General features: G+C 34.0%; 1 non-coding gene across 1 annotated transcript; it reads right to left on the minus strand.

Moving 5' to 3' along the window:
* Window positions 1-408: 408 nt before the first annotated feature.
* On the minus strand, window positions 409-480 carry Trnam-cau. The gene has a single exon. It is a non-coding gene; the product is annotated as a tRNA-Met (tRNA).
* Window positions 481-15,328: the final 14,848 nt, after the last annotated feature.

Consider the following 15,328-nt stretch of genomic DNA (forward strand, 5'->3'; position numbering starts at 1 on the left):
AGCAACTTCATGATTAAGTCTTCACGTGACATTATTCCCGCGCTTCATATTCTTCATCATTTGTCGTAACGCGCTTTAAATACAGCAATCGAGATAAAGCTACATCGTCCGCAGTAATGCTATATTCAACGTATCATTGTTGTAGTTATCTTGTTATTTTCCAAAGGTAAGTTCCCACAACACAAATTATAAGTCAGTATAGTTTTATGTGTATTCAAGCTTTAGAACATACAAAGGAGTACCTACAAATCATAACATGCAATATAAGTAAAATTTTAAAACGTTACAGACTCAAATTACAAACTCGATATTTTATATTAACGGGGCCAAAATGTTTCTTATAAAGAAATTGTTAATCTAAGCATAATGAAACGAATAAAATATACTTTATTACATGAAATAAAATTATAGCAGAGCGTGGTTTCGATCCACGGACCTCTGGGTTATGGGCCCAGCACGCTTCCACTGCGCCACTCTGCTGTTGATACCATAACATAAAAAATGTCGTATCATACCTTCATGCTCGCATATGTTTATGCCTTATATACCAGTGATCCAATGCTAACTACCGTTGAATTTAACTAGCGTTTACTTAATACTCTACTGCTTACGTCATACTAAAGTAATAACGAAGTTAGTTTTGTTGTTTGTTTGTTTAAAGTTTAATATTTTTTGAGATGAATATTGTTATGGTAATGTAGTCTAAGAGAAAATTGTGACACACTTCAAATATATGCTACAAAAACTATATAAATAAATGCTATAAAAAAATCATAATAACTGTTTATAAGAATAATTCTTTAGCAATTTATAACTATGGTATTATTTTTAATAAAATAACTAAATAAATATTTTTGTTATCAAAGCTATTATATAAGGATAATACGATATTATTATAATCAGTAGTATAAATATGTGTGTTCGTAAAAATACGAAAATTTACACTTTTTGTACAAGCAGATCGTTCATTTGATTTAGTTCAATCTTCGTATAGTTATCGTTTAATAATAAAAATTAAAAAAACCGTCTGTCCAGGATAAATTTATTAAAAAGAATATTGCCAATGTTTTTCATGATTTAAGAATTCAAACATTCAAATCAGGTATTTAACAGATGCGGTGGTATGGTATATATACCTGCACATACATGCACACATGAACCCTGAAAAAAATACGCTTCTTTTTGGGTAAGTAAATAAAAATTTGATTCATTTTGGTGGAGGTTGTCACAAAACTTTGCATCTAGACGTTACGTTATAATATAGCACATTTGTAAATTTAATTATATACCACTATTTAAACAATTCTAAAATCAAAAGAAAATTAATTTAAGTATTGGTCGGTATCACACACAATGAATTTAAGATGAACTTTCAAAGTGTTTGTAAGTCCGTAGAGTGTTTGCGGTCGGCTTTTGTTAGTGAAGCTTGTGTAGTCTTGTAAAGGCTTTGTCGTCGACCGGACGCGGACACTACATTGAAAGTTTGCGAAGATTCACCAAGAGGTTTTTGTGGTGTGTGAGTTAAGTAGCGATAGAATACATACTTATACTTATACATTTCTTGTACTAAGTACAAAATTGCTTAAGTCGAAAAAATAATACATCACACAATTAATTATTATTTATGTTGTCCTGGCAGTACTTCGATCAGACAAAAAGTAGTTTAACCCATATAAACGTAACGTATTTCTCACTGTTGGGTAAAGACTCCTTTTGATGTAAAACGTCCACGCGAGATACTGCGATACACATTAGATTCTCATTCGATTTACGTAGATTTCCTTCAACGTGGAGCAAGATATGAATGAAGGCACTTATACTAAGAATCCAGCTAATCCAAATACATTAAAAAATTATTTAATAATTTTATAACTATTCTAGTCATTAACAAACTATTGTTGTCATTTATTCCATTCATTCATGATCATTTATTGAAGTGTTAACTTCTTATGGGAGGGTAAACCGCTTCGTTACGTAACGCGTTACGCCGCCAGGCTTTCTGGCTTCTCTTTTTTTACGCATACGGCAGCGGTAGGCAGGCTGCTCTTCTCTCACTCTAACTTACAACACTAGCTTATAATGTTCATAGACAAAATTCTAATGAATGAACTATTATAAATAAAATTTAAGTAATAACCTAAGTTTTTCTCAAGTTAAACCATTTTCATTTGATATAGTTCAATTTAGATTATTTTAAGTTTTCACTTCCGTCGGGCGTCCCGATACGTACATGTATTTTTTAAAACACTTCTTTACTTCACAATGTTTAAACTCAGTAATAAATTTATTTTTTGTATATTATGTTATTGTCACTTAACATATGCATTATATAATATTATGTAATACATGAGCGTCGTTTACTTTTATATATATTTATAATATCATAGCCGTTAAAATAATTCGGCAATTTCTTGTTAATTTGTAATTGAATGAAGGCGATATTATAGTAGATATTGTTTGAAAATATCAGAGTGAAGTATTTGAGATGAGCGCACATTCCTGCGTTGTCAGACTTTATCAGAGCGATATTGAACAACTTTTGCGCTTAGTCCAGAAATTAACTAAGTTAGCTATCTATTGTAGATAAATAGTGATATTTGATATTATTTATTTTACAATAGGTAAGCAGGAATAGTTACAAGACTTGAATCTTAGTCAATGATTCTGAGTTGAAACCCGAGCAAGCACCACTGAATTAATGTGCTTAATTATGTTAATCTATCTAGTGTTAGGCTTTGAAGGAAAACATCGTGAGGAACCTGCATGTAATGGATGAGACTCTGTCACGTATCAACCGATCCGTATTATAGTAACATGGTTGAGTAAGCTCCAAACTTCTCCAAACTCTTCAAAAGGGAGAAGAAGCCTTTGACTTGTAGTGGGACACTAAAAGACTGTTACTTTTACTTTACTTTAGGCAGACTGGGAATGGGAAACCTAATCAGTACATAAGAACTGTAAAAAATAACTTTACATCAATAACAGATATCACTACTGTCACCTGATATCAAACAGAGAGTCTTACTAAAAGTTTAGCCCAGCCCATGGATACTTTAATTAATTAACTTGAAGGCGATATTGAATTCATATTATTTAAAATGATTTCGAATTCTAGATTATATTTTACTGAACCAAAAAAATTGTGTGCTGATAATAAACTGTAAATGAAATTTTACGTTTTTAACCTATGATAGGGCAAACGCCTTCCCTGCTCTAAAGGGTGTAGAGCTTATCTGTATAAGCTACGCTGCCATAATGCGGGCTGTGGATATATCCACTCGTACTTATACCAGCATTTGGCAGAACTGTATTCTGCCCACGCCGGTTCTCATTCAACACTAGGTACGAAACGTATAAATAACGTATTATAATAGGTTATGAACAAAAGATTTCCAGCTATTGCGGTCACCAACCCGCCGTGGTGACTAAAAAATATACCACAAATGAGCGACGAATGTAAAATACGAAGTTTTTATACGACGCGACGTTTAATATCTGTTTTTTATATTTATAATATTTAATAAGGAAGAAAACAATTGTAGTTCAAAATTCGGACGTTAAAAGGAATTAGATTTGTGAAGATTCTTACATTCAATTCAAGCGCGTCTGTGTCGTATATCCTTACGTCCGGCTTCGCTACGAGCGCTATTGAGTCATATGCCATTACTATGCAAATATCACTGGATTCTGTCATCTGGGAACGCAAATAAGATTTAAGAGGATTATTTTAGTGTCCATATTAAATGAGACTGTACATCGTGCTGTTGATTTTAGAATACGGACAATACGCTTTTGAGTGAAATATCTAACATTTGAAATTTCGTCGTGTATTCGTGTTTGATAGAATACTTTGTGATAAACGTTTTCATTCATAAACTTAATCAACTTTAAAAGAAAATTAAACTTAAAGTGATAGATTTAAGATGAAAGAAGTAGCATCACAATACTCCAATGCAAGTTGGCAGAATTGTTCCCATCACCGAGTACGTGATACACAAATAAACTCATGACAAATTCAGTGACGTTTGCCTGAACCTGCAATCCTAACCACTGTACCCGGCACTGAGTTCAAAACCTGGGTCGACTGAATTCTTATGGGTTTTTCTATCAAATATGTGAAGTGGTTGTTTGGACTTACATTTAAATTAAAAACTTTATCATTCTTATTTTCACGCTCTAGCTAGCCTTCCTTTCCATTATGATTATATTATGATTATTTTTAATCAAATTAATTATTCAAGCACTTAATGATATTCTAAGTACAGAGTATTTGACCCATATTCAGAATTCGAAAGAACTCTTAAAAGGAACTCAGTTCTTTTTTCAGGCAAATATTACAGTTGCACGTTTACAATTTTATCATCGACTATTATACTCAATCATCACCTAACCTCCATCATCACACAACAAAGAAAATAGAATTTTTCACTTAAATGTACTCGTCGCATGTATAAAGATTATTTATACAGACGGCAACAAAGGGTATAATAGCCTGCCTATTGAGTGTCGACTCGTCCCTTTGAGGCTGGACTGTGTCTGTGTGTGTACGTCGTGTGCCGATATCGTCTAGTGGTTCTTTTAAATTAAAACGTGTGGAATTTTCTATAAAAGTATACGTACATCTGTTTTCTAGATACATAATATTTTATGAAAGACAAATAAACAAGTCAAATCAAAATATATTTCTTTATTCAATGCAATTTATTAATAGGCTCCCAAATATAACATAACGTACTAAATAATAATGACTAATTACCACGAAAACTAAAAGTCCGTAAAGAAAACAAAATAAAATAAACACCAAATTCAACTTTTTATAATTCAACTTTAAAATTCGTAAATAAAAAAAGAAAAAGAAATTAAAAAAGGTCGTCATTAAATGAGTTTTTTGTTAATTAAAGTAGCATGGGTGCCAGTTAAAATAAAATTGTGAATTTTTAAAAGTTGCTCAGTCGAGTGAGGGTGCCTACTGCCGGCCTAATTGTGTTTACGACTAAACTCAACTTTTCCTATCAAAAGTTACGGCACTTAACATTATAAGAGTATTTAATTTCGTGCGAAACCATTATCGGGTCCGATTTAAAAGTTATTTTTTCACAAAATGGCCGCAACAAATATACATATAATTATTGAGTACTTACAACAAAAGTAACAAAAGATTTATTATATAAATCACATGAAATGAAAAAAAAAATAAGTCAAGGGTACCAATTGATAATTTTAATTTGGCTCATAATATCTAATATAGCTATTTATGATAAATATTTAGTTATATATTATAAAATGTTGCATTGTAGTATCTCTTGAACTTTATAATTATGCCAACGGACTTAGTAGTAGAGCAAGATACGACTTGGGAACCTTCAAGTAGTAGAGCAAGATACGACTTGGGAACCTTCAAGAAAAGAGCGTATACCTGCAAGCCCCCTGGTGTTGCAGATGTCCATGGGCGGTGGAAGTCACTTTCCATCAGGTGAGATCCTGCTCGTTTGCCACCTATGACATAAAAAAAGCCCATCTGGGTAGGTACCACACAGTCGTCATATATTTTACCGCCAAATAACAGTACACTGTATTGCTGTGTTCCGGTTAGAAGGGTGAGTGAGCCAGTGTAATCACAGGCACAAGGGACGTAACGACGCCACCAACCTTGGGAACTAAGATAGTTCCCAAGGTTGGTGGCGCAAAGGTGATGTAAGCAATGGTTAATATTTCTTACAGCGCCTTTGTCTATGGGCGGTGGTGACCGCTTACCATCAGATGGCCCATATGCTCGTCCGCCAACCAATGACATAATATATATATTCTACCACTTACCTCCAGGTGGCCCATTTCTTCGACCGCCTACCGATACCATAAGAAAATAAATATATTTATTATCAAAAATTCAAAATCAAGTTACATCTTATTTGATATAAGTATTTTTTTTATAAGTAATTTTAAGTCGTTATTTCTTATTATATCAAATGAAAAATTACCACTGGTTCAGAATATAGATTATACCGAGAAGAATTGGCATGAAACTGCGTAGTACCTTCTATCTAAGAAAAGTGTATTTTCTTCAATTCAAATTTAATAATAAGCTTATAGCGCAATGGTTTACAGGCCGCCTAGCGATGTAAAAAGTCACAGGATTGATCCTGACCCTTTGGCTATTGTCGTCTCCACTCCTAACATAAGTAATGAGTTTAAAAGGAGGGGTAAATAGGATTATTAGTATATTAATTCAGGGGCATAGCAAGTATTCTTTAAAAAAATATATGAAAATAAATGTAAATAATAAAGGTTTGTATAAATATGTAATCCTGCCAGTAAATCAAATAATACAAAGTCCACCGATATGTATTGTTTAACATTATGTTATTGTCTTATTTATTCTTCTTACAGGAATACAGAAGCTTTTCTCTTTAGGCGCGCGGTGTAGGAACCACTCATTATTTTGCCCTTTGGGTACGCCCTTGGGAGCAGCAAGCCTTATCGTAACATATTACTATATCTGAGTAAAAATTACATTATATAAAAGGATAAATAAAATTACTAAATGTATAAAAAAATTTGAAACCTTCAAAAATAGTTTAGCAGAGCGTGGTTTCGATCCATGGACCTCTGGGTTATGGGCCCAGCACGCTTCCACTGCGCCACTCTGCTGTGTATGCTGCCTATTTGAAAACCAAGGGTATATTCGGTAGCTATCACAGTCAACATAAATATACTTGGGTCATCTGATAGTAAGTAGGCTCATAGGTATGGGCGATGTTAGTATATTTTGATTATTCCTCACATCATCAATGCGTCAACTTTGGGAACTACGTTGTTATATCTCGTGAGCCTGTAGTTTTGTTTCGACATACAGTTTTTTAAATAAATTTACAATATATTATCGTCTGAAATTTGAACCGTAATTCAAGATATATAAAATTATTTTCGGAATTTAACGACGTAGATAATTCAACGGCTCATTAAGGTCGACTTCAGATTGTATAGCAAATCATACCGGAGCTAACGACATTATTTGCAGCGCACATACATACAACCAGGAAAGATTTTTTATTATTGTAGTGGCATTTTTATGTTACCGTTTGGATGTGTGAGCCAGCTTATCAACAGACACAGAAGACATAACAACTTAGTTCCCAAGGTATACGCATGAGGAATGATTAATATATAGAACGAATGTCCTTGGGCAACGGTGACTTAATATCAAGTAGACCATTTGAAAGTCTCTTTACGAAAATGTCAAACAAAAACATTCAAAGAGCAAAAAAATAGCCCACAAAGCATTGTAGTTTCTTTAAAACATCAACATCGCGAAATTTCTACATGTTATGGCACTTATAAAAAACGCCCAAGACGAGTTGGAAAGGGCTCAGCCGCGTCGTTATTGGCTTTTGTTTTATTCGATCAAAATATAATACGACACAGAAGAAAAGCCATAACGCGATTAAAGCAAAAAATAACAAAATATATTTAGTGTACATATTTTAATATATTCGTATTTATATTTACCAAACGTATCGAGGTTATTGACCTGCGATATTATCAAGCTATTTAACTTGCTTCATGCCAGATTCAGTTTAAGCTTGAAAGCATAACAAACAGAAAGACAGACAGTTACTTTTGCATTAATAATATTATTATAGTTTAAGTGATATTTACACTGCGCACTCCTATACTATTGATTCTCTATTACTTATTGATTTTCACTCTTTTTAAAACATTATATTAATTAAAAGTGTCAATCTACTTAAATATTTATTTGAAATATTTTATTTGAATTCATTGAAGCGACAAGGTGCTTGTGATGTTGATATTGATTAACAGTGTCTTCGAACTACAAGAAAGCAATAAGGGAGACAGTCAGGACGAAATAAATAATAATAATAAAATAAATATTGCACAATTATATATTGTTCAAATAAATGAACTGGCACTGCTAATGGTATTTTTATTTAATCCCGTTTCATGAACGTAATTTCTCGGGGAATGTTCTCATCATCATTGAACGGAAGAAGCACGTCGCTGAGTTGATTTCAACAATCCAATGTTTTATGTATGGTTATATTTTTTTAAAGTAACAGCCTGTTAAAATCCTAATGCTGGACTAAGGCCTTCTCTCCTTTGTTCTTCAAAGAAGAGGTTTGATTTGTTTGTTTTCAAAGTTTTGAGCTTATTCCACCACGCTGCTTCACTGCTGGTTAGTGGATACACATGTGATAAAATTTCATTCAAATTAGATACATGCAGATTTCGTCACGTTGTTATCTTTACCGTCGAGCACGAGATGAATAATCAACACAAATAAGTACATGAAAATTTTTGTAACACTTGCACAAGGGGAATTTATGTTCCTTGTTCCTGTGCCAATGCCACATAAAAATGCCTATGATTATTTATCACTTGAAAATAAAGGGTATGAGATATAAAAAAAAACTTCACGCGATTTAAGTTGAAAGGCATCTAGTATTTATAAATTTTGATGACAATAACTTGACAACCGTAAGAAGGCAACAAGATAGTAATCGTGTTCAAGCGACGTTAAACCCAAGTATAAAGTATGAACGCAACCGCGGGACTGAACTTGTGTTAAATAACTAACTCGGGCGGCTGTGTGGTCGTGTTAGCGTCTTTGTTAGTAACTTGTGAAGTTTCTTGCGAAGGCTTTGTCCTCGGCCGGAAGCGACCAATACATTGGAAGTTTGCGGAGTCTCCTAGAGGTTCAGCGACGGCTCAGATAATATTACAGTAAAACGAGTTAGCGCAATGGCATTAGCATTAGCAGCCCGTAAATGTCCCACTGCTGAGATAAAGGCCTCCTCTCCCTTTGAGCAGAAGGTTTGGAGCATATTCCACCACGCTGCTCCAATGCGGGTTGGCGGAATACACATGTGGCAGAATTTCGTTGAAATTAGACACATGCAGGTTTCCTCACGATGTTTTCCTTCACCGCCGAGCACGAGATGAATTATAAACACAAATTAAGCACATGAAATTTCAGTGGTGCCTGCCTGGGTTTGAACCCGAAATCATCGGTTAAGATGCACGCGTTCTAGCCACTGGGCCATCTTGGCTCTGCAGAGCGCAATGGACTTCGCTTGAGATTTGGATCTAGAATATATTAGTCGAAATAAAAAAAACGTTCAATTTCTTACAAATCATTGCCATTTTCTAAGTTTAATTAAAATAAATTTAGTCAATACTTACATATAAGACATAATTTGATAACAAATTAATCTAACTATTTATACCTGTAACTATTATCAGAATGGGTCATTTTTGACAACAATTGACTCGACAATCATTTTGATCCGCTAATTTTTTAATACTAACATAAAAAGTTGAAGCGAACAAACGTTTAACATATTCGTGTCTTATTTCAAATTACGTTATTGTCTCATTTGAAACATCTTGGAGTAGTAGTGCAAAAAGCTTCATTAAAAATATAACACCTCGCCTCATTGCCTCCACTAGCGATAGGAGGGATGGTTCGTTTTTTGTCCAGAGGTTCGGGATTGCGATTCAACGGGAAAAGCTGCTAGCATTCTTGCCACCGTTTCACGCAGTCATGATTTTTATTAGTTTATTATTATTAAATAGTTATATATTTTTTTGAAACGAAGTTCTTTTACGAGATTTACAGTAGAGTGAACTGACAGAAATCGTCATGTAAGGAAAAAGCGCTCTAGGCGATCTTTCGCTCTCTTTCCTTTCTCTCTGTCTCTTTCTATTATATACGGTTTAATATATTTATACATATATCTGGTTTTAGAATGGGCATAATGCTTTTTCTCTACTTGCCGAGATGGCCCAGTGGTTAATGGCAAGCATCACTGAATTTTCATGTGCTTAATTTGTGTTTATAATTCATCTCGTGCTCGGCAATGAAGGGAAACATCGTGAGGATCAACCTGCATGTGTCTAATTTCAACGAAAATCTGCCACATGTGTATTCCACCAACCCGCATTGGAACAGCGTGGTGGTATATGCTGCAAACCTTCTCCTCAAAGGGAGAGGAAGCCTTAGCCCAGCAGTGGGAAATTTACAGACTGCTAATGTTATTATAATAATATATTAATGGTAATTGCTTTTTGTCTACGTGACAATTTCTGCTTTTTCACTCTACTTTGAGCCGCGTAAGAGAACTTCGTTCCAAAAACATGAAAATACAATGTAAAAATTAAACGTATGTTGTATAAATTAATATTAAAATGGAATGTCACAGGAACGCTTTTGAAAAACTACATTAAATCGATTTATTTATGAGTATAGTTCTATTCACTCACGAAGGGGGTCAAGTGACTCTCGTATATACAAGATGTTTTAGTGTGCGTAAGATGTCTAATGTAAGAAAAACAAAGAAAAATACAAATAATAACGCTGATAATAATTTAACGCGAGGGGCGCGCCTTCATGAGCAAATAAAAAATCCATATCAATAGAAGCTTAGGATACATGACGGCACCAGATTATCTAACACGAGGAAGGGAGAAAGGTGTTAAATGGGAGTTTATCAGAACAATTTGTATGGAGTCTATCTACAAAAGGCTGCTTTGATACAACATTAAAGGTAAGTTTACAGTTTCACTAATGAAATGTTTAACTAAGATGAACTTTGTGGTACACATTTGTTCAAACGAGGTCGTATATAGAGAAAAGTGTCTGCTAAACTCGACTATATTCACACAAAATAGTTTACAGATTCGCAATTTTATGTACGTATGTATATCGTATTGCTTAAGGGCAATTTCGAATAAATTTTCGCATTTTTGAAATTATATCGAAACTTTCTTCCATTTTTTTTCTTTTTTATCGCATATTTAGGCGAAAGATAAAATGGGCCATCCGATGGTAAGTTATCACGACCGGCTATAGTCATCAGCACCGTAACAAAATCTTAAACATTCCTAACATCACCAATGTACCACCAAACTTGGGAGCTAAAATGTTATGTCCCATGTGCCTGTAGTTATACTGACTTTCACCGTTGAAACTGGAACACAACAATACTAAGTATTTCTGTTTAGCGGTAGAATATCTGATGAGTGGGTGGTACCTACTCAGTAGGGCTTGAACAAAGCAATACAACCAAGTAGAATTATATGTAAAAAACAACACTTTTAACAACGTTTAACGTTAATATTGTTATAAAATACAAAAATAATATTAACATTTTAATATTATATAATTATTTAAACAGAATAAAAGATTTAATTATAATTTAAATTTGAGTAGCTCAGAGGTGTTTGCTTTGTTAACAGGCTTAAAAGTATTCAGAGAGTTATCAAGAGGTCTTTATGAACATCATTTAATTATTTAATAAAATAAGTATTACTGCCGGTGATAATATTATACGTCTATCGAATGTTGAGGTAAAACATTATAATAAAATACTAGTTGTCGCCCGCGGGTTTGCTCGCGTTTTAAGGGTCGATCGTCAGATGTTAGCCACAACATGTGGTCTCTGTACTTCCTTGGATTTCAACCTTGCTTTATACCAAATTTTATAAAATAAAATGGTCGTGAAGGAGCAACAAATGGACAGACAGACAGAGTTGATTTCGCATTTATAATATTAGTATATATTAGTAACGATAATAGTAAATGTAAAAGTAACAGATTCTACCACTTGGAAAAAAGCATCTGACAAGCAAAGCAAGCAACGGAGAAGATTTGTAGTATATTCCATCACGCTTCTTTAATGCGTTTTTTGCGAATTTGCGAATTTCTGCGCCTGATGACAATGTTGTTGGTGCAGCGTCCTGACCACGATTTTGAGTTACTTTGATTCTAGACGTTAAAGGATTAACAGAATTTCTTGACGGTATCATTTATGCCAAGCTCAATTAGCGAATAGGCCCGGCAACATTCCAATGAAAAGATAACTCTGTTAAAGAAACGGCTCGCCTGGTGTATTTTAGTTACATCCACAATATAACGTCCTACGGAATTCTACACGTACGCTGGTGTACCACATATGTCAATATGGTACTTATCCTGTAGAAATATCCCTCATTTGTGCAATTTATTCACCATATGAAAATCATAGGTAAGACACCTCACTACCCTCACAGTAATTAAATAATCATAATACATATGTAAAACAAAAAACTCAAAGCGATACTCGGAAGTGTAGGTACTGCATTTAATTCGAGCTAGACAACTTCAAACAGTCTACGTTTAAGTCCCAATCCTCTGTAAATCTCACGCATTACTGACAATCCTCTCTAATGAGTCGGCAAAGTACAACTATTAGCAGGCGTCTTTGCCTGAAAACCGCGGCTTTGGCTGGTATTCAACTCCGTCTAACAAGCCACTAGACGTTGCACTCTTAAAGCTTGGAGGGGTCTTTAGTTGGAAATCGTCACCTCTAACGACGCGGGTAATGGCTAGACAGGGGAAGGGGTAACGTTGTGTGACGTCACGTCAAGACCACATAGAGAGCATTTTGGAGGATACGTTTCATGTGTGATTGGATGTTTCAATGCATTTCGATTTTCAAAAAAGTTTCATTTTTTGCATTATTTATGTTTTTATAATTATGGAAAAACTAATTCTCGTGTTTCGTCTTATTTTTTTATTTTATTTCAAATGCGGCCAGGCCCCTGAGCACCTGATAATAACAACCTAATTAAAACAGAAAAAATAATAAAAGAGAAAAATTAATTTGGTCCTTTCATTTCATTGAAATTCCCAAATTACAAATGTTGCAAATTAACCATAATCATTATTTCTTGAAAATTTTAAATTTATACTTATCCATACAAACTATAATACAAATATTAAATAAACGGTTATAACTAAAAATGATGCATTAATAAAGATAAGTTGACTAGCGGGACAAAGAAGAGAGTATAGACTCTCTTCTTTGTCCCGCTAGTTGATAGCAATTGGGGACGGATAGAACGTCATCGATAGCTATAATTAAGTCAAAGCCTGGATAAAAGGATGGCAATATCACCATTAATATTTAAATAATTATTCTTAATAAATATTACGGCTTCTTACTCATGGTATAACAGGTGGCAAACGAGCAGAACGCTCACCTGATGGAAATTTTTACCCCCACCCATGGACATCTTTAACACCGGGGTCACACACAGTCATGTTAGTTAAATACAATTATATTTGTATGAGCCGAGATGGCCCAGTGGTTAGAACGCGTGCATCTTAACCGATGATTTCGGGTTCAAACCCAGGCAGGCACCACTGAAATTACATGTGCTTAATTTGTCTTTATAATTCATCTCGTGCTCGGCGGTGAAGGAAAACATCGTGAGGAAACCTGCATGTGTCTAATTTCAACGAAATTCAGCCACATGTGTATTCCGCCAACCCGCATTGGAGCAGCGTGGTGGAATATGCTCCAAACCTTCTCCTCAAAGGGAGAGGAGGCCTTTATCCCAGCAGTGGGACATTTACGGGCTGCTTATGTTATGTTATGTTTATGTTATATTTGTATGTAATATATCCTGCCTGGAAGTCAACTTGTAGGGGGTAGGGTAAAATCTACACATTTTGTTTTTTGAGCATTCAAAACTAAATTACTTACTATAAACCAATCGTGTATCTGTGATAATGAACAGTTCACATCGTCATAGTCAGTTTTTTTTCTTGTCGACCTTAAAAATCAGTGAAGTATCGTCAGCAAAAAACACTATATCACAGATACTTTTAACATAGAAAGGAAGACGATTTATATATACTAAAAATAGAAAGCGACCCAAAATTGATTCTTGTGGAACACCCATTTTTAACGTAGATCCAGAAGACTTTATTCCATTAATGAAAACTTGCTGGACTCTTTGACTTAAGTATGAAGCAATGAGTTCAAGAGCTTTATCCTTAATACCGTAGTATTTGAGCTTATAAAGAAGCGTCTCGTGTGTATGTGCGCCATCGCTGCGCTGGGCATGCGAGTAAGCGACCGCAGGGCGCATTTCTCGCACCGGTGACGCTGTCCGTCACCGCTCTTTTCTTAAAGGTTCCTAAGTCGTATCAATTCGGAAAAACCCCCGACGAAAGCTGGATCCACACAGTGGTTGTGCGATACATAAAATGCGTATACAGGCCCCCTAGTGGATTATATGAATTGTTTGAAAATGTACTGGAAAATGTTTTATCGAAATTATCTGAATCTAATAAAGAAATTATTGTATGTGGAGATTTTAATATAAATTTACTGCATAATACAACCACAAGTATTAGATTCAGATCATTGTTAAGTTCATATAATCTGGTAAATCTGTTCTTAGAACCAACTAGAATAACAGATTCCACAGCAACTTGCATAGATAACATATTTGCAACCCATATTCCACAAAATAAAATTATAATTAATAAACTAAATTCAGATCATTGTGGACAACAAGCTTTATTTAACTTCCATGTTAAAAAAATAAGCAATTCCGAAAAAATAATGTTTGTTCCTTTGACCACAAGTCGTATTGAGAAGTTTAGAAGTAATATTTTGGCTAATCTACCACACTTATCTTTTAGTGATAACCCCAATGCTTTGTATAATAATCTATTTCAATTAATTAGAAACAAGTTTGATGCAATATTCACTTCTAAAACAGTTAATACAAAAAACTTTTTAAAATTCAATGATTGGGCTACTATTGGAATTCATAAAAGTAGGCAACGAATGTACGAGCTTTACAATGAAAGGACGTACAATCACAGTGCCACTTTTGCCAACTATGTAAGTAACTATTCAAAATTATTTAGAAAAGTGTGCTTTTTGGCAAAGTCTTTAACTATAAAAAATAGAATTAAGAATGCACATGACAAAATAAAAATGACTTGGAAAATTATTAATTGTGAAACTGGTAGAGGTGGCAGTCGCAGCTCCGAATTGAACTTAAATTATAATAATAAAGTCATAAATAGTGAACGGGAAGTTGCTTCAGTTTTTGAACAATTTTTTGCTGACATACCAGTTTCTACAACTAAGTTACTTATTTCTTCTCCAGCAGTTGCCGAATCATTAATGAAAGAAAATGTACGTGAATGCAAATCAAAATTTAATTTTACCCCTGTAAACACCAATGACATAATTTGTACATTTAAGTCATTAGAAATTAAGAAAACTGCTGATCTATGGGGTATTTCTGTAAAGGTGATTAATTCAATTATTGATCTAATTGCACCTTATCTTGCAATAATATTCAATGATTGTGTTCAACGTGGTGTATTTCCTGACCTGATGAAACATAGTAAAGTCATTCCAATATTTGAATCTGGTAGCTCTTCAGATTCTAAAAACTATAGGCCAATCTCGATACTACCAACCCTCAGCAAAATATTTGAAAAAATTATTTTAAATCAATT

The sequence above is a fragment of the Vanessa atalanta genome, chromosome 4 (assembly GCF_905147765.1).
Source record: "Vanessa atalanta chromosome 4, ilVanAtal1.2, whole genome shotgun sequence".
Lineage (NCBI taxonomy): Eukaryota > Metazoa > Arthropoda > Insecta > Lepidoptera > Nymphalidae > Vanessa > Vanessa atalanta.